The sequence below is a fragment of the Cebus imitator genome, unplaced genomic scaffold (assembly GCF_001604975.1).
Source record: "Cebus imitator isolate Cc_AM_T3 unplaced genomic scaffold, Cebus_imitator-1.0 Scaffold697, whole genome shotgun sequence".
Classification (NCBI taxonomy): domain Eukaryota; kingdom Metazoa; phylum Chordata; class Mammalia; order Primates; family Cebidae; genus Cebus; species Cebus imitator.
In genome coordinates this window covers 11,164-31,236 of record NW_016108012.1, presented here as the reverse complement: position 1 = coordinate 31,236, position 20,073 = coordinate 11,164, and the positions used below count along the sequence as shown (strand labels likewise).

The 20,073-nt window shown below is 33.1% G+C and overlaps 1 long non-coding RNA gene across 1 annotated transcript in view; it reads left to right on the top strand.

Moving 5' to 3' along the window:
- LOC108296248 overlaps positions 1-19,860 on the top strand; it is a 123,907-nt gene extending 104,047 nt beyond the window's left edge. The window contains exons 3-4 of the long non-coding RNA XR_005198354.1: positions 15,862-16,108; positions 19,695-19,860. This is a non-coding gene — a long non-coding RNA (uncharacterized LOC108296248). The remainder of the gene's footprint in view (positions 1-15,861; positions 16,109-19,694) is intronic.
- Positions 19,861-20,073: the final 213 nt, after the last annotated feature.

Genomic DNA, 20,073 nt, shown 5'->3' with positions numbered 1-20,073 from the left:
ATCCCTTCTGTGCCAATTTTGCTGAGGATGTGAATCATAAAAAGGTGCTGGATTTTGTCAAATACTTTTTGAAAAAATTCAATGCTGTGTTATGAACTTTTCTTGTAGCACCACTTTTGCTGTATCCAAGAGGTTTTGATAGGTTGTATCACTACTACTATTCAGTTCAAAGAATTTTCCAATTTCTATCTGGATTTCATTCTTGACTCCACTCTGGAGCAGGTTATTTAATTTCCATGTATTCGCATAGTTTTGTGGGTTCCTTTTAAAGTTGATTTTCACTGTTGTCTGGGAGAGTATTTAATATAATTTTGGTTCTCTTAAATTTATGGAGACTCATCTTGTGGCCTATCATATGGTCTATTTTGGAGAATGTTCCATGTGCTGATAAAAAGAATGTATATTCTGCAGTTGTTGGGTAGAATGTTCTGTAAATACCTGTTAAGTCCCTTTGTTGTATAGTATAGTATAAGTTCATGATTTCTTTGCTGACTTTCTGTATTGCTGACCTATCTAGTGCTGTTAGTGGAATAGTCCCCGGTGTCTGTTTTCCGCATCCTTATATCTATAGGTACTCCATGTTTAGCTTCCACTTATAAGTGAGAACATGTTGTATTTGATGGTCTGTTCCTGCATTAATCTGGTTAGGATAATGCCCTCCAACTGCATCTGCATTGCTGCAAAGAACATGGTTTCATTCTTTTTTTTTTGACTGTCTAGTATTCCATGGTGTATACGTACCACATTTTCTTTATCCAATCCACCATTGATAGGCACCTTGGTTGTTGGCATGTCTTTGCTATTGTGAATAATGCTGCAATGAACATACAAATATATGTGTTTTAATGGTAGAATGATTTATTTTCCTTTGGGTATATGTCTAGTAATGGGATTGCTGGGTAAAATGATAGTTCTATTTTAAATTCTTGAGAAATCTTCAAACTTCTTTCCATAGTGCCTGAACTAATTTATTTTTCCACAAACAGTGTAAGTGCATTTCCTTTTCTTTGTAGCTTTACCGACATCTGTCATGTTTTGGCCTTTCAATAATGGTGATTCTGACTGGTGTGAGATGGTATACCATCATGGTTTTGATTTGCATTTCTCTGATGATTAGTGATACTGAGCATTTTTAAATGTTTATTGGCTGCTTTTATGTCTTCTTTTGGGAACTGTCTGTTCATGTTCTTTGCCCTCCTTTTAAAGGGGATATTAGTTTTTGCTTGTTGCTTTGTTTAAGTTCCTTATAGATTCTCGTTATTAGACCTTTGTTGGACTCATAGTTTTTGAATATTTTCTCCCATTCTGTAGGTTGTCTGTTCACTCTGTTGATGAGATTTTCTGTTGCTGTGTAGAAACACTTTGGTTTAATTAAGTCCCATTTGTCAATTTTTCTTTTTGTTGCAATTGCTCTTTTTAAAATAATTTCAACTTTTATTTTAGGTTCAGGGGTACATATGCTGGTTTGTTACATAGAACTACCCATGTCTTGACATCATCACTCACACAGGGATTACTTTAATCACTTCTTAGCAAGCCTCTTTATCCTCCAATTTATGCTATAGTTACTGCCAGTATACATTTCCCTAAACATTGCTTATGTTAGTCTCTGCTCAAAAATAATCTACATCTCCCTACTTAAAACTTTGTACAATGTAAATTTCTTTGCTTGATTTTTAAGACATGTCAGGATGCCTATCCATATTTCCCACAAAGCCCTAACTCGTTTGTCTAATAAGGTCAGTATCCTCATGGCTATATAAAAATCTTTGCTTCTGGACATTTTCAACTATTTTTTCCTCACCTAAGCAGCAGTTCATCTCTGCTGCCATTTAAGTTTCAGCCTATCCTTCAAGGCTAAGACCTACTCTCCCCCTATTAACTTCCCAGTCTGCATTTTTTTATTCTCTCCTCTATGCTCCTGTAGCACTCATGGCATGTACCACATAGATCAACACCTATCCACAAAAGTATTCAAAAGCTCATTTATTTTATCTTGTTTTTTTCAGTATTACCTCCTAGGAGGTAGGACTGTATTTTATACAGACTCCACAGCACCTGCACAGTAATGAACACATAATGGGAATTTATCAGATAGACACTCAGGTTTATGAACCCTCTTTTGAGGGATTTATATTTTCTAAAAAATAAATATACAATTAATATAAAATATTTGTTGTATTTATTTAAATATTACATGCATGTATAGTATAAAATGAGTTTATAACCTCTTTTTAACAGATCTTTCTGGAACTCTCAATCTGATAAGCACTTAAAATGATCCTTTTATTTCTTCTCACTTTCTCTTCTTTTCTATACAGAGAACTTTGGTAATATCCTGAATTTACTACAAAAAGCAAAGGCTAAGGAAGGTGTTATGTGGCCTTTGTATAACAGATAATGTTCTGTACTGAAAACTTATGATACACTTTCCATTTTAGACAAAGCCAGACAGGTAAGATTTTCTCTGTCATAGTTTCTAGCACAAGCCTGGGAACATAGCTCAATAAATTCTTGTTAAGTGATTGAATTTTTGGTAGTTCACTCAATGGAAGTTTCCATTTCCGAAATTCGCACATAGTACCTTCAGGAATTATACCTGAGTAGCATTCCCCAATGGAAAACCTTATTCCAACTTTGAGAAGGAATGTGATTAATTTGAAGCTGCTATTCTAATTTTTCATTTTTAGATTTTTACTATTATCTTGAGAAATAGCAGGCCAACAGCTTTGCTTCCATACTACCAGCAATTTCTTTTGGGTGACAAAACAATTTAGAGCTATTGAAACAGTATTAGAAACCATGTATTCCAACCCATTCACTCTTCAGATGAGCAAAACACCCCAGGTTAGACGCAGAAGCCAAGATAGAAATCAAGCTCTTTTAAACAAGTAACTACCTTACCTACATTTAAATAATGAAGGATAGCAAAATACCATGAAATCCTGGGCCTGAAGAGAACTTACAGATGGTTCATTATTCTTTGTTTTAGCACTTCCAGTAATTGGCTAACAGCTCCTTCTACAATGGAATGCCTCTAAAAATTAGAAATGTTCTCAAAAGAGTATTTCTCAGTGACTTATGTTGAATCAAAATTTGTCTTCCCAGAACTTTGTAGCAACAGCCCTAGTTTTGAATTCTCAAACAATAACAACAATCCACTCCCTCTTCCACGGGACTGAACTAAACAATTTATATAACCTTTAAGATTTTCTCTTCCCAAGTTCCTCTAAACTTCCTTTTTTATGGCATGGCTTCCCTCTGTTTTGACAATAATCTTATTAGAATTTTGTTCTTGAATCTTAGAATGCTTTCAATTAATGGAGACCAAAAAAAATCAAACTCAATTTGGCTTAAAGAATAACTAAAAACTCCAGGGTAATTTAGGCATAGTTCCATCAGAGTTCTGGGTCCATTTTCCTGTGGTTTGCTCTTCTCCACTTTAATCCATGTTAACTTTCCCCCCAGACTGACTTCCTTCCTAGTTGTTGGATGCCTGCCAGCAGTAATTAGGCTGCATGATGTCTCATTCAGCAAGAAGGGCAGGTTGCTTCCCATTAACTGCTGAAAAAAAGAAAACACTGCGATTTACATCAATTGGCCACGCCTGAACCAATCCGTAAAACCAGGGGAATGCCACACACTGATAAGCTTAGGCCTGGATTAATTAAACCAATTACAGTGCAAAGGAAGATGGAATCTTCCTGATTGGCCTTAGCTGAGCATAGCTTGCTGTTGAAGCTGAGGTGAGGTCAAGTTCACTCTAACCTTATTGCTGGTATCAACAGAGCAGGTGGAATGGACGTTGAGGAAATAACCGTATCTTCTGTTCTCCATGCATTTATACCTGTATGTAATAGGATGGATCTGAAAAATGTCCTGGTTCAGTCAAATATTAGAAATCGGTCTTATGGCTATTTCTCTTATTTTGGAAATGTTTATCTATTAACATAGTTTCACCTTGAATTCACTTTTTTTTTTAAGCAGGTATAATTGTTGAGTTTATTGTTATTGAAGTACATGGTTTTTTTTTTTAAATTTCATTTTATACTGCTTTTGAGATGAACCCACAAGTGCATTCTTATGTAACTGATTGCAAAAACCAAAACAATACATTAACTTGGCTCCTAAATCTCAATGTTCTGGTTTGTATGCATTGTTCTATCTACTAAAACACTTCAAATTATATTTCTGTAAGTCAGTACATTAGGTTATTACCCTTTGAAGACTGATGTATCTTCACCCAGATTGGGTTTTTTATGTGACCAAGACAAAGCCAAAGACAAGGCCATGAGACATACTATGAAAAGCCTTTCTGCAAGCTAATGCAAAGTTAATAATTACATACAGTTGTTCAACCAGCTTTACACATCTGCTTACACCCACTATTATTCAGTCATATTTCTATCCTGTTCACAAGGACATATGAGTGATTTCATCAAAATCCCTACCTAAACACAAATATTGCAACCTTCCACCCTCTAAAATCTCTCCAGGCTGCTCAACCTACAGAAAATTAAATCAGGCTAATTTGGCAGGAATGCTTTTAGTGCACTCAGCCTGGATCTTAGGGTTGTCTCATTATTTTCTAAGTGATTTCAATTCCTTGTTAAAGTAATCCATTCTAAAATGCTATTAAAGATCAACATTGCTGATGTAATAGTTTTCAGAATCTACCTTTTAACCCTTTGAGAGAATTGGGGTGATATTTGCTTAGATCACATCTTCTAGCGGCACTCCCTTTCTCTGTGATTTCTGTGGATTACTGCCAATCATTCTGTGATTACATCTGCAAATCCTTTCAACACCTTGGAAGGTAATTTGTCTGTGACTGCAAACTTGAATTCATTTAGAATGTCTGGGTGGCTTCCTATAAGCTCATCTTTTTACTTTTTCTGGGACTTCAATTCATTGTTAATAGTGTTTTTCTAGCTGTTCTATTTTGATGATAACTTCTTCATAGTGGCAAGGACAGATTCAAAATAGAAATGGAGTAATCCTGCCTCCTGCCTGTATTTGTTTGCCTCTCATCATCTTTTCTAAACAGTGGGCTGATGCACTATAGTCTCATAATTATGATTCCTAGCTTTCACAGAAGTACTTTTCTCTTTTGGGAACACTCTTCCTGTTCTCAAACTTTTTGTAATCTAACTTTTATTCATCCTCCAAGTCTTAGTAATAATCTCTCTGAGGAGCCTTCATTGATCCTGCAAAGCTAAACTAGAAACCCCTCTTATATCTTATGATATCTTATGATAGACCTTTGGTGAAATTTAGTAGACTATATTGTAAATGCCTGTTAGCATGTCTGCTTTCCCCGTTTGACTATAAGTAGTTAGAAGATAAGAATCTTTCCTTATTCTTTTCTGCAGAGATTTTTATCGTTCTTGGCAACAAATTGGTGCTTAATATTACTAATTGTTCAATGAATTAAACCTGTAAAAGTCCTTTTGGTTAACTTTGAGCATTGTTGTTTTTTATTTCTTATATTTTCTTCCAAGATTTATTTTACTACCACATCAAGTTTCCTTAATGGTTGAAAGTAAATCTAGAATAATAATTTCTTCATAAGTTTTTTTTTTCAATAAAAAGCTTCGTTGTCAAATCTCTGATGTATTAATTTTTAGGGAAGTTTAAAATAATGTTTCTTATGAAAAAAGAAAAAAAAATCTTCTAATATACATGTATACTCGATCAGAAAACATGCTCATCATAAATTTTGGAAGCACATGGAGTATATACCACAAACGGAAACATGAAAATAAAAGTGAGATGACTATTTTTGTAGAAACAAAAATGAAACAAATTTCCTAGTTTAGGATTTTTAAAAACACATTTCAGTCATTAAGACTACTTTAATATTTTGAAAGCTTGAAAAATATATTTTTTATCCAATGCACTCAGTAAATTTTACAATCTTTAGTTTTTCTGTTTACCAATGATATTTCCTTGTGATACACTTTTCTTACAACAATAAATCTCAACTTATTCAATTTGTCACGTGTTCAGTAGTTTATAAAATTTTAAAGCTAATGGTATAACAAACTCAAATGATGAGATTTCATATTTATAAGTGCATCCTGGGATGAATAAGTAATGAAGACACAGCCTGCTGCTACTAAAAGTGAGGGGCTTAAGTTTAGCTACATAGAGATGGAATGCACTTGATTTCATCTGATTTTAAAATTTAAGTAGATTTGATCCAGGTTGGTTCTTAAGGATGTCATCAGCAGAAAATACCCTATTTTGGTACTTTATTTTTTCTTCTGTTCAGCACTGGATATGCAGCAATTTTCCTGATCTACTGCCACAGATTGAATTCATTGCTGTATTTTTTTTTTGAAACTATCTTGTGTTATATGACTTGTTTGGTCACAGACTTGGCCAACCAGTTTTCAATTAAGCTTATCAGTCAGAGGTCATTTATAAGCCACTGTGATTGACTGAGACACAGAAGTATTAGTTTCATTGATTAGAGTTTAAACAGAAAAATTGTTGCCAATTGGTACAATTGAAAGTTATAGTACAAATAATCTGTAGCTACTTTTTAGCCAAATGTAATGACAGATTCCAAGAGAAAGGACTCAAAAAGGTCATCTTTAATTTTTTTACAGAAAAATATTATTAATATAGTTATAATTCATTTGTATGCAGCTACTAAAAGAGAGAATATTTACAATATAATGCAACAATATCATGCCAAAAACAATGTAACACTAACATGTAATGTTTTATACCTCATGTGAATTGTCATAGTAAATATTAACTGTCATGTTTATAATAAATTATATTTATATCATATATATGAGTCATCATATTTATTATCTACTTTCAGTAGAATTAAGAAGATCTGCCTTCTAGTGCTGAGACAACCATTAATTATCTGCACAATCTAGGACAAATCATTTAAACTCTCTAGGTCTCAATTTTTTCTATACATAAGTATTAACCCCTCAAAAAATTATAATCTCCAAAGTTTGTAGTAGGGGGATCTTGAGTTAGTTACTTTTAATATTTTATAAAGCTCTTGGGAACTTTGTGCTTAACCACAATAATATCTCATAAGCCCCATATAGTTTCTGATACATAAAAACTAGTTAATATTTAATACATTATGAAATGAATAGGAGAATAAATTAAAAAGTGAATGAATGAATGAATGAGTGAATGAATAAAAATTAGAAAACTAGGTTGTGCTGCACTTTATATCAACCCTATTGTCTACTGGTTATTTCTTGCTGATCTTATTTCCAATTGTATATGCTTGTGACTATTTAAAAGTGAATTAGCAGTTACTTTTTCAATACAATTTGAGGAGTAAAATATTTTTTAATACCCAGAGCAAGCCGTGGGTATTAATAATAGAAGGCTAATATCCAGACTCTACAAAGAGTTAAAACAGATTTACAAGACAAAAACAAGCCCATTCAAAAGTGGGCAAAAGATATAAACAGACACTTTTCAAAAGAAGACATATATGAGGCCAACAAACCTATGAAAAAATGCTCATCATCACTGGTCATTAGACAAATGCAAATCAAAACTACATTGAGATACCATCTCATGCCAGTTAGAATGGTGATCATTAAAAAATCTGGAGACAACAGATGCTGGAGAGGATGTGGAGAAATAGGAACACTTTTACACTGTTGGTGGGAGTGCAAATTAGTTCAACCATTGTGGAAGACAGTGTGGTGACTCTTTAAGGACCTAGAACAAGAAATTCCATTTGACCCAGCAATCCCATTACTGGGTATATATCCAAAGGATTATAAAGCGTTCTACTACAAGGACACATGCACATGAATGTTCACTGCAGCACTGTTTACAATAGCAAAGACTTGGAACCAACCCAAATGCCTGTTGATGATAGACTGGACAGAGAAAATGTGGCACATATACACCATGGAATACTATGCAGCCATAAAAAATGATGAGTTCATGTCCTTTGTGGGACATGGATGAATTGGAAACCATCATTCTTAGCAAACTGACACAAGAACAGAAAATCAAACACCGCATGTTCTCACTCATAGGTGGGTGTTGAACAATGAGAACACATGGACACAGGGAGGGGAGCATTACACACTGGGGTCTGTGGGTGAGGGGAACTAGGGGAGGGACAACAGGGGGTGGGGAGTTGGGGAGGGATAACATGGGGAGAAATGCCAGATATAGGCAATGGGGAGGAAGGCAGCAAACCACATTGCCATGTATATACCTATGCAACAATCTTGCATGTTCTTCACATGTACCCCAAAACCTAAAACACAATAAAATACATATTTTTAAAAAAGTATTAGGATATAGATGACCACCATGGTCCCTGGGAGGAGAGCTCTGTCCTGACAATAGTTCACCAAAGTGATAAATCTAGTAGGGCATACCTACATAATGCTGGGACACTAAATGGCTATACCCTGTGTATGGGGTGTACCAGAAATAAACCTACCTTACAGCACAAGACAAAGAAAAAAATCTTCACTATGATTTTTGTGCTAAATTCAGAAAGAATACCTCACTTAAGCATTCATAGCCAAAAAACACTCCTCATGCTGATTTGTACACTGAAGCCACATTGACTTAGTGGCCTAACAAACCTAAATCCAAAAATCTATTTAAAGTGGTCCCAAATAGTAGTTTCTCAAGGGATCTCAGATAAACCTAGGCAAATTATCTTTGAGGGACTTCACATTCCATCCAGGCTTCAAAGGATTTCTACAGATAAAGTTCCAAGAAATATGAATTTACAGTCAAAATTTATAAAATAATAACCGCAATAAATCACTTGGTAGAGTCCAACAGAAACAATAGATGGCAGAAAGACTTTAGATGTAGAATATAAAATTATTTTTCATTTTGTCTAAATAAAAGTTTATATATACATATATATATATAGCATTATATATATATATATATATATATATATATATATACATACATATAGCATTAAAAAACAGTAAAGCTATACAAATGCAAATCATATTGCAAAAGAGCCTAATGGAACTTCTGGAAATAAGTAATGTATAACTGAAGTAAAAAACTGCAATGGATGGGTAAAGAGCAAATTAGATACAGTTAATGGGAAATTTAATGACTAGACTCCAGAGCTGAAAAAATTGTCTATAAGGTAACATGTAAACACAAGTAGCTGGAAAACATTAAAGAGAAGTTAAAAGACATGGAGAATAACAAAATTTTTAATACACATGTCATTGGAGTAATAATTTTTTTAAATAAAAACTAGAAAGAATAAGGAAGGAACAATATTAGAGATGGTATCTCAGGTTAGCTTTCCCAGAAGCAGATCCTGAGGCAAGGATTCATGAAAAGGTAATTTAGAAAGGCAATACTCCCTGTATAAATCAGCAAGGTAGCATGGAAAATAGAAGGGGGAAGAGAAGAAAGCCAAGCTAGGGTGCAGTCTCAGATAAAGTCCTGCAAATATAGCTTTGGCCTGATCTTGCAGGAGAATGCTGGAGTAAGTTACACCTGAGTTGTCCAAGGCAAAGAGCTAACTTGCTATACTCTTACCGTTGTGAGCCATTGGTCAAAGGATGTGTGGAAGGAGTAAATTCTCAGGGACTTCTCGATTTCCGTATATGGACAAAAGACCTTTAGAGAAAAAGGACAGTTCTCAAAGAAGAGGCATAGTTCCAATTTGCCATATAATCATCAAAATTGCTCTTATACTTGTTTATTTTTCTTGCTTCCCTTTAATTTTGGCCTGATCTCATCAACTCTTCCATATACATAAAAATAATGTTAAAATTTTGCCCTTAGAGTTGTCCTCAGTGAGACACTCGTAGTAGACTAATCCAACATTATCTATAGTTGTAAGTTTTACCTTTATTCTCAACTTTTATCATCTTTTGTTTGAAGCTTTATTTTGTATTTTATATTTTGTTGGATGCTTCTTCTAATCCATTCTGAAGGTCTCTGTCTTTTGTCAGTAAGCTTAATACATTTACATTTATTGCAATTGTTACTAAGACTTGTTTCTTTTTTTTTTCCACTTAGTTTTTTTTTTGTTGTTTGTTTTGTTTTTTTACTTTAAGTTCTAGGGTACATGTGCAGATCTTGCAGGATTGTTACATAGATATACACATGCCATGGTGGTTTGCTACCTCCATCTCCCCGTCACCTACATTAGATATTTCTTCTAATGTTATCCCTCCCCAATCTCCCTACCCCCTGCTATCCCTCCCCTAGCTCCCCCCCCCCAACAGACCCCAGTGTGTGATGTTCCCCTCCCTGTATCCATGTGTTCTCATTGTTTAACATCCACTGATGAGTGAGAACATGAGGTGTTTGGTTTTCTGTTCTTGTGTCAGGTTGCTGAGAATGATGAATCTGGAAACCATCATTTCTTTCTTTATATTTAATTGATTTTTTTCTATTGCATATTTTCTGTGTATTACTTTAATTTGCCTTTCATACTTTCCATTCAACTTCATACAAGAAGGTTTCTTCTTCTTGTATGAAAGTTAATATTGTGTTTTATTTATTATTTATCAGTAAAACAATGATGAATATCTACATTACTTTTTTCTTCTACGCATTTCTTATGCATACCCATATCCGTATCATCTCTCTCTCTCGTCTCTCATTTTCTTCTGCCCTGCCACCGTGTTTGTATTTTTCTACATTTTAAACTCTGAGCTTTATGAATCTTTTATCAATTTTAGGTTTGTTTTTGCAACAAAAAAAAATTTACTGAGCTGTTTCCTTACCAGTACCTTCTATATATTTAACAGATTTTTCTAGGTTTGACAATTTACTGTTGTACTTCCTGAAAGTATTTTCAAGAGTCATTTACTCAATGAAACTTCTGAGTTCTTGTTTGTCTAAGAATATGTAAGTATATTTCCTTTGCATGTAAATTATTGTTAGTTGCATATAACATTTCAGATTTAAAGTCCTTTTATATCACATTAACAATAATTTTATTAGTGATTTATTTCTTGTTTTTTTGGTTTTTTATAAATACTGTTTTCTGTTAGAAAACTTTAATAATATCTTCGTCTTTGATGTTTTAAAATTTACTTTAATATGTTTGTATTGTCTTTTTAAATGTCTATAAGGTTTGGCACTGTGAAATTTTGCAATGTTTTTCTTCTTTAAATCTTACAAATGGTAGGCCACTATTTCTCCAAATATTTCCTCTCTTTCACTTTTTAAAAATATAGTTTCTTGGAAAACCTTCCATGTAAAGGTTAAGAATTACATATCCATCTGCCCTATCTCCAAATTTTGTTTCTTTCCTCTCTTTTTCTGTATCTCTTTCTGACGACATTTTTAAAATTTTCCTCTACTTAATCTTTAAAGTCATTAGTTTGTAACCCAATTGTATTTATTTTATTTTCATTTATCTATTGAATTCTTTCTATGTTTTTCAAAATATATTATTTTGCCACCTTTTCCATTATTCTTCCTTATATCTTTGAGAATATTTAATTCTTATATTTATTTTAAGCTTTTACTTATATTTATTTTTTGAGTTTCTGTTCCACAATTCTCTTTTATCTGGTATAAGGTGAAGGAATTCACCTCAAGTCTGAGGTTTTCTAACTTTGCAATTGGGCAAAATCACTCTCCGTGTTCATTTCCCCACAGTAAGCAGTTAGATATTTTGAGGACTCTCCTTTCCTCCTAACTGGTCCTGGTAGGCAGAACAAAGAAGAGAAAATCATCAGGATCCAGCCAAAATGTCTGGGAAAGGCATAAATTATAACTTGAAAGTTCTTCTCCAAGCTTCTGCTGTTTTTGCAACCATTTCTTTTCATATCTAAATTGTTCTTTCCTCCATTTATATGTTGACTTAGCTTATGTCTTTCTAAGAGTTCTCAGTATTTAATTTTTTGTTTCTCAGAATCAACCTGACTATCATTTGCGTCAGATCTACTGAATTATATTAAGAGGAAGAAGCCATTTCATTCATTTGTCAAAAACTAGGAGAGGTTTTTCCAGTGATTTTATTTTACCCTTATAACTAAGATCAACATTATTGCTGCATCTCCTTCAACACTCCATTTTTGGCTATTACAAACTAATTCATTTCCACAGGATTCTATGTACCTAGCTCAGCGCCTTGGGCAAAAGAGTTTGCAATAATTCTTACCTTCTATTTTGCTGGGGAGGCCAATTTATTTTCATAAATCTGTTACTAAATTTGCAAACATTTACTACTCTGGGGAGTAATATACTTGTCAAAGTTGCAAATAAAAAATCCTAAATTTAATGATAAAATTCTTCAATGTGAATTATATAAGCAGTAAGTAGATAAGAAATAATTAAGGAGCTAAACTAATGCATTCTATGAATAAATAGGGGTAGATAAATGAGACAGAGCATCATGAGACTTTCAGTGCCTTTATTTCACACAAATGCTGTGAAGTAGTTCATAGTTTGACAGTGTCTTCTTTGAGAATGAAGGACAACCCTAACACTTACCTTGAACTGCTTCCTAGTTCTCCAGAGTCCATTTATAAAATATAATTAAATAGATTTAAAATTACTTTTCTCTCTCAGGTATGTTTTTAATTCCAGATGAAGTATTCCTACAGAAAAAATAAAAATTTATGTCAGATTTATTTTTATATGTTTACAAATACCCATTTTAAAATCTATCCTGAAATGTTTACCTTGATCTTCGCAATATGACAGCACAGTTGTAACTATTGACAGGTATTAAATTGAAGAACTGTGTAAATTATCTCTCCATTCAGGTCTGTGTGTCTAAAATGCAATTTCCCTCCTCCTACATGCAACATTATTTCTTTTAGCTCCTCAGTATTTTGAAACCATCTATTTGTCCATGAAAAAAAAATTCTTCAAGGATTAATTGAAAAATTTGGTGAAGATTTCTGTGAAATTACCACAAGAGATAGATCATAATAGGTGGTTGTAACAAGCAGAAAAGCTCCTAAGAAAAGACTTTCAGGGAACTCTAAGGGTCAGAATCTCCCATGGGCTTTTCAAATAGCAGCAGTTCAAATCAAGGGCCTGGCTTTAGGTACACAAAGCTCAGCTCAGATTGTCACTGGCACAAAGTTCAGCTCTAAATGACATTCTAAGTAAGTGAATATCATCGGTAATTCCAGTGCGCACAGTGATATCTTTCTCCTTCACCTCTCTCCCCTTGAATTCTCCCTCAGACATTCAGGGTTTAAAGACTTCTCCTTCACTGCCAACACAAACTCATTTTATCACATATTCATTCAATGAACAATTTGTAAGACCAAATGCCAGTTGCTACAGTTACCAAGACACATAAGGCAGAAGATATATCCTTAATAACTCACAGTCTAATGGCAAGAAAGGTACAAAATAAATGTAACTTAATGTGATGAACACAACAATTAGGGTTAAATACTCTGTATAAACACAATCAAAGAAGTAAGTTATCAGCTTCATTTAGATAGCTCAGGGAAGGTTTTGAATTGAAAAACACATTTGAACCAGGTCTAGAAACATTAACTGCAGGAGACAGGAGTAAGGGGTAGGGCACTTCATGAGAATTAACTGGATGTGCAACAGCAGAAAAATCTTAGAGCAAATTGATTTACAGTGAGGTGTGAAATTGCAAGGATAAAAGACAGAATATTAGGTCTGAGGAATAAATCCCTAAAACATAAATTTTTAGAACCTGAAAAATTAGGAATATCATTTGATTTTGCAGGAAGACCCTCTTGCAAACCCAGAGAAACGATAGTTACTCTGTTTAATATTAAAAATCAAAAATCTTTTTTAACTTAAAAATATTTAATAGTTATGGATATGTAATAGTTATACATATTTATGGAGTACAGGTAGTATTTTGATATAAGCATACAATGTGTAATGATCAAACCAGGGTAATTGTTACAACCATCACTTCAAGCGTTTATCATTACTTTGTGTTAAAAACATTCCAAGTCCACTAGTTTAGTTATCTTAAAATATGCAATACATTATTGTTGAATATAGTTGCCCTCTTGTGCTACTGAACACTAGATCACCAGAGGGTTCCCTGACTTGCCAGCATTCATTATGTTCTGTCTTCTAATAAAAGCTATTTTAACCAGTATGAGATAATATTTCACTGTGGTTTTGATTTTTATTTCTCTGATGACTAATAATGTTGAACATTTTTTCATATACCAGTTGACCACTTTCAGACGTGTTTAACATGAAAAAATGTTCAATAAGAAAAAGGAGACCATTTGTGTTTCTTTTTGAGAAATGTATATTCAGATCTTTTGCTCATTTTTTAGTTATATTATTTGTTTCTCTCTATTGATTTGTTTGAGTTCCTTATATATTCTAGTTATTAATTTCTTGTCAGATGGGTAGTTTGCAAATATTTTTTCCCACTTTATAAGTTGTGTCTTTGCTTATTGATCATTTCCTTTGCTGTGCAGAAGATTTTTAGCTTGATGTGATCCCATTTGTCCATTTTTGCCTGAGTTGCCTGTACTTTTGAGGTCTAACTCAAGAAAACTTTGCCCAGACTAATGTTCTGGAGTGCTTCCTCAATGTTTTCAACTTTACAGCCTAATTTTTAAATCTATTTATCTACTGATCTGTTTATTCATCTAACTATACATCTATCTATATAATCTTACAATATACATACACACTTAAATACACATAGTAAACATCATCTAAAATGGACAATATATATCAATTGTACAGTGCTAAAAAGAATGGTGAGAACATCTGTTTGCTGTCATACTGACAGCAAAATGTCTAATCAGATTGCTTCTCTATGTTGATCCTGAGCCAAATGTTTGAAAGTTAGATAAAGGCAAGAAGAAGTTAAAGGATGCTAAGAATTTGGGTCTGCAAATTCTTCTAATCTGGGTATCTATTATGTAACCACACACTCTGCACACCCAATTATTAATAAATGTTTTCTCATACCAGGTCTGTGCTACTAATAAATTTTTACCAACTACCATTATATGTTGCAGTTTTTTTTGCAGTAACTTTTTTCTTTGCTTTTTTTCTGCTGGAAACACAGGGCTTTAGGTGTGTAATTTGGGAAGTCTTTTTCTTTCTACTTGCAACCGTATATTACTCTCCCTTCTGAAGACTATAACCTCTATAAAGTTCATATTGAAGCACCATTATTGGCTGGTTCACTGTAGACCTTAAAAAACATAGAGGAAAAATTCCAATTACAAAGAGTTTAGTTCAAAAGCAAGTGAGTCACTTCTTACTCACACTGCAACACTTAAAAGCTTATATTGATCCTCATATACTTTGACAGAAATTTTACCAACATGTATATTAGGCAGAAAATCTAAAATACCATCCATTTTTATCTGGAAATTAAATGGGTTACGCATCTACATGAAAAGGGTAAATTCAGGTAATATCACTGGGAGAAGCAACAAAATATGTAAAAGTCTATCCAAATCAAAACAATTAAAATTTTTTAAATTACCAAGTAAATGAAATCCATTTTATTGAATCATTGAATTTAAAAATCATAGATGTCATAGCCTTGTCTTTGGGTAAGCTAGCATCCCAGGTGCATGGGCTAATATTCTTTTCAAGTTAGCCATTTAAAAATCTTGAATCACTTTAATTGATGTTGTCATTGCCATGTTTAAAACCTTCACCATAGAAGACATGCAGAAGTCTATTTTTAGGCAGGAAACAGAAGTTTCTAAGTCCTCAGGAAAGATTTAAAATTACAATTTTACACAAATCCTTACCCTCGGGATAGTAAATTAGAATAATAGGGGATGAGCTTATATATTCCCTTTTATTCTTTGAAAACTAATTTTGTTTTTAAAACTTAGAAATTCCAAATTAATATTCTACTATTGCACCAAAAGAATACAGTTGACAGTCCTTCATTCATATTCCCAGCCTTCCAGTGGCCATGAAGGAAGGAACCTTCATCTGGTCTACATCACCACAAAGACAGAACAGTGACAGCTAACCCTGCTCCAACTTCTACCACCTTCTTGACCTGGCACAGCCATAGAACACAGGAAGTCCTCTTCACTTCTAATAAAATTGGAAACATGGGAACATGTTCTATAATGTTCTAACATGTTCTAACAATGTTCTATAATGAACGGTCTATATCCAAAAGGATACACTATATTAAAGTGTAGGAGAAATTCAATATTTATAAACTATAAATTTCCATTATTTAAAACAAGTGTTTGAAATAGTGCCAGTTCCCAACCTCCTTTCCTTCTTCAAGTATGATATTTATGAAACAGAAAACTGGGTTTTCGATTAGTCTAATCATTTTTAAACTCTTGAATTGAGTCTTTTTCTTTAGTTCTAACAGTTTTCAGATGCTTCTTTTATGTCATTTACAGGGAGTTGAGGTTTTTTCTGTGTATTATGACCTTCCAGGCTTTCTGGTTTCATAAGAACCTGGCATCTGGGATACCAACCAAAATAATCTGTCCTTCTTTGAACTGCCCTAACACTTTGGCTACAAATCAACAGGCTTCTTGAGGGTAGGGATAATGCATCCCTACCACTTAGCATAAAGTCTCTGAAACAGTACATTTTAATAGATCTGTAGCTCTTTAAAATACTATACTTACTTATATTTATACCATTTCTGTGACTAGGTATGTTTTCCAACTACATTTATCATTTTCTGTAATTATAAACACGTGATATGCTTAAAACAGAAATAATGAAAATACAGAAAACCACAAAGAAATAATCATCTATAATTACTGTCTATATTATAGATATATATTGTATATTTCCCACATTAGGAAGCCAATTTACCAATTATTATTTATTGGTTAAGCAGCATTCCATTATATGGCTGTCCATACTTATTTATACACACTATGCATAACAATATGGTGGCGATGTGTGGATTATTGCCCGTGATCTCATAGGCAAGATAAACCATGCTTCATACTTAATAGGTGTTCATTTAGTGTAGGTCCTTTGTAAAAATCATTACGTTACTGATTTTAAATTAAATAGAGGACAAGCCAGTGGATTTATTTATTGGTATCAGAAAACTTTGTCATTTATATACAGATATTCTCTTTCACCAAAAGTTCAATTCAAAGCTGGGAGTGGTGGTTCATGCCTGTAATCTCAGCACTTTGGGAGGCTGAGGCAGGCAGATCACCTGAGATCAGGAGTTCTAGGACAGCCTGGCCAACATGGCGAAACCCCATCTGTACTAAAAATACAAAAAAGTTAGCTGGGCGTGGTGGCACATACCTGTAGTCCCAACTACTCAGGAGGCTGACGCAGGAAAATCACTTGAACCTAGGCAGCAGAAGTTGGCAGTAAGCTGCGATCTTGCCATTGCACTCCAGCCTGAGTGACAGAGCAAGACTCCATCTAAAAAAAAAAAATAAATAAAAAATAAGTTCAATTCAAAATTACTCCATTAGGCACTAACTCATCATGTTATTCAGAATTGTACAACTCATATTGAAATAAAAATATTATGATATTTTCCCAAATAGAGTCTTAATAGGGTTAAAGGTTGATAATCTCACAATAACACACCACTCCACAATGAAGGGCACTTAGCAGTATCCATAACAACCATTATTATTTTAAAAATATTTTAATTTTAACATTCTTTGAAATTATTGATGATTTATTGTGACAGAATGAAGAGAACTTAAGCTAGACTATTTATCGATAAATGAATTTTTAACCATGCTGATGGAAAAGCAGCTTCATATTTTACTTTGAAACATGGCGATGGTTGTATTTGAAAGAAAAAAGAGATAAAAGATACTATTTCTAGGCTATCCAGTTAAAGAAAAAGTCTATGTCAAGCATTTGAAGTAAAAAGAATGTTGCCTTCAAAACCCAAACAGCTGTATCTCAGAAAACAAAGGAATTTTAATGCATATGTTGGTCTATCAGTCCAAAACCACAACACTGTAAACAAGCAAAATAATTTCAGATTAGTAGAATTTTAGTCATCTTTTTTGTTGTTGATGGTTAACATGTAAGAACATGACACAACTGAGCATGTTTAGAATGTACTCCTGTATGCAAGTAACAATATTTTCTGTGCATGGAAAAATGTGTATAGGTCATCTAGTTAACACTAATTAAAGTTCTAGTTTTTGAGATACTCTGAATTATTGGGTACATATAACTGATAGTAAAGTCACAACAGTACTAGGAACCAATATATCACTGAAGGAAAAGATGTCACTGAGTTTACTTAAAGTCTTTCAAAAAATCATAAAGGCAGGAGAGGAAAATAGAAACAAGGAAGAATAGTTTATATTGCAGAGTGAATGGAAGATGTGTGTAAGGAGAAGAAGGGGAAAATCAGTCATGATTCATTTGGTGTGGTCCTTTCAATGAAGCTAGAAGATAAAAAGAAATAGTTTATTGTTAGGTTTGTTATGTGAAACTGAGAAAAAAAATCTTTGAAAATGTGATTGACATCTGTGTACAAAAGTAATATTATGTAAAAATCATTAGTGTTCTACTGATCCATTTGCTACCTTAATTTGCCTGAAACCTAAAATTCAGTCGTAAAGAATGTCTAAAAAAAAATTTACTTTGGGAAAAATAACACCAAAATCTGCTGCTAAATGTAATTATTTGGTCCAAACTTTATTGACTTTTTTATGATTAATAAGACTTACTCAAAACTAGCTTTTTTAAATTTCTGTGTGAAAGTCTGTTGAATGAGAAAATAAGGAAGATATTTAGGATAGTATTATTCAAAATAATGCACTGTGAGAAAAAATCCTATGACTGTCAAATAAATTATAGTGGGCAAATATAATTGGATATAATATATAAGCATTAAAAATATGTTGTGAGACTTTTAATGATGTGAGAACTTGTTTAAAAGTAAAAGGTAGTCAAAAAGTAGGATATAGCCCTCTAAGTATAATAGGCTCTAGACTATACTAAAATGTGCTAAAATATTCATGAGGACTAAAAGAGATATACTAATACATATATATTGGTCAAAGTTGGTTAAATATTTTATACAAATTGATTACTCCTAATCCAAAATTTGAAATTCAAAATGCTCCAATATTCAAAACTTTGAGTGCTGATGTGATGCCACAAGTGAAAATTCCACACCTAATATCATATGATTATTCACAGTCAAAAACACACAGTTGACTCAGTTTCCAAAGGGACAAAAGACCCTTTCAGTCCTTATCAGCTGTGATACATCCTTTCAGCATACACTCATATTTGTCCATGCAAGCATGCCCACAGAGGGTTCTTACACCATTAAAAGTCTCAAAACATAATTTTAATGCTTATATATTATATCCAATTATATTTGTCCACTATAATTTATTTAACAGTCATAGGATTTTTTCTAACACTGCATTATTTTGAATAATACTATCCGAAATATCTTCCTTCTTTTATTTTCTCATTAAACAGACTTTCATATAGAAATAAAAAAATTAAAATAGTTTTGGGTAGGTCTTATTAATCATAAAAAGTCAATAAAGTTTGCACCAAATAATTACATTTAGCAGCAGATTTTGGTGTTATTTTTCCCAAAGTAAATTATTTTTTATACATTCTTTATGACTGAATTTTAGGTTTCAGGCAAATTAAGGTAAGAAATGGCTGAGTAGAACACTAAGGATTTTTACATGATATTACTTTTGTATACAGATGTCAGTCACATTTTCAAAGATTTTTTCTTAGTTTCACATAACAAACCTAACAATAAACTATTTCTTTTTATCTTCTAGCTTCACTGAAAGGACCACACCATGTGTGCAGGCTGGACATTACTGAGGGCAGGTTCCCCACAATGCTCCCATGGGACCAAGACCTATGTGCATTACTCAGTATAATTTTTTTTATTTTTATTTTTTGCTTATTCTCTGCTCTGTGATGTAAAAATGTTGAAAATGTCAAAAATCTGCAGATATCCCTATGATGATAATGATAAGAAAAAAAAGCAGCATTTATGTTTATTGCAGAGCAAGTCAAACTGTTGGAGAAACTGGATTGTAGTGTAAGTGTGAAAAGTCTTACAGAAGAGTATGGAGTTGAAACTACCTCCGCATTATACCTGAAGAAACAGAGGATAAACTGTTAAGTTCTACACTGAAAGTGATGAACAGA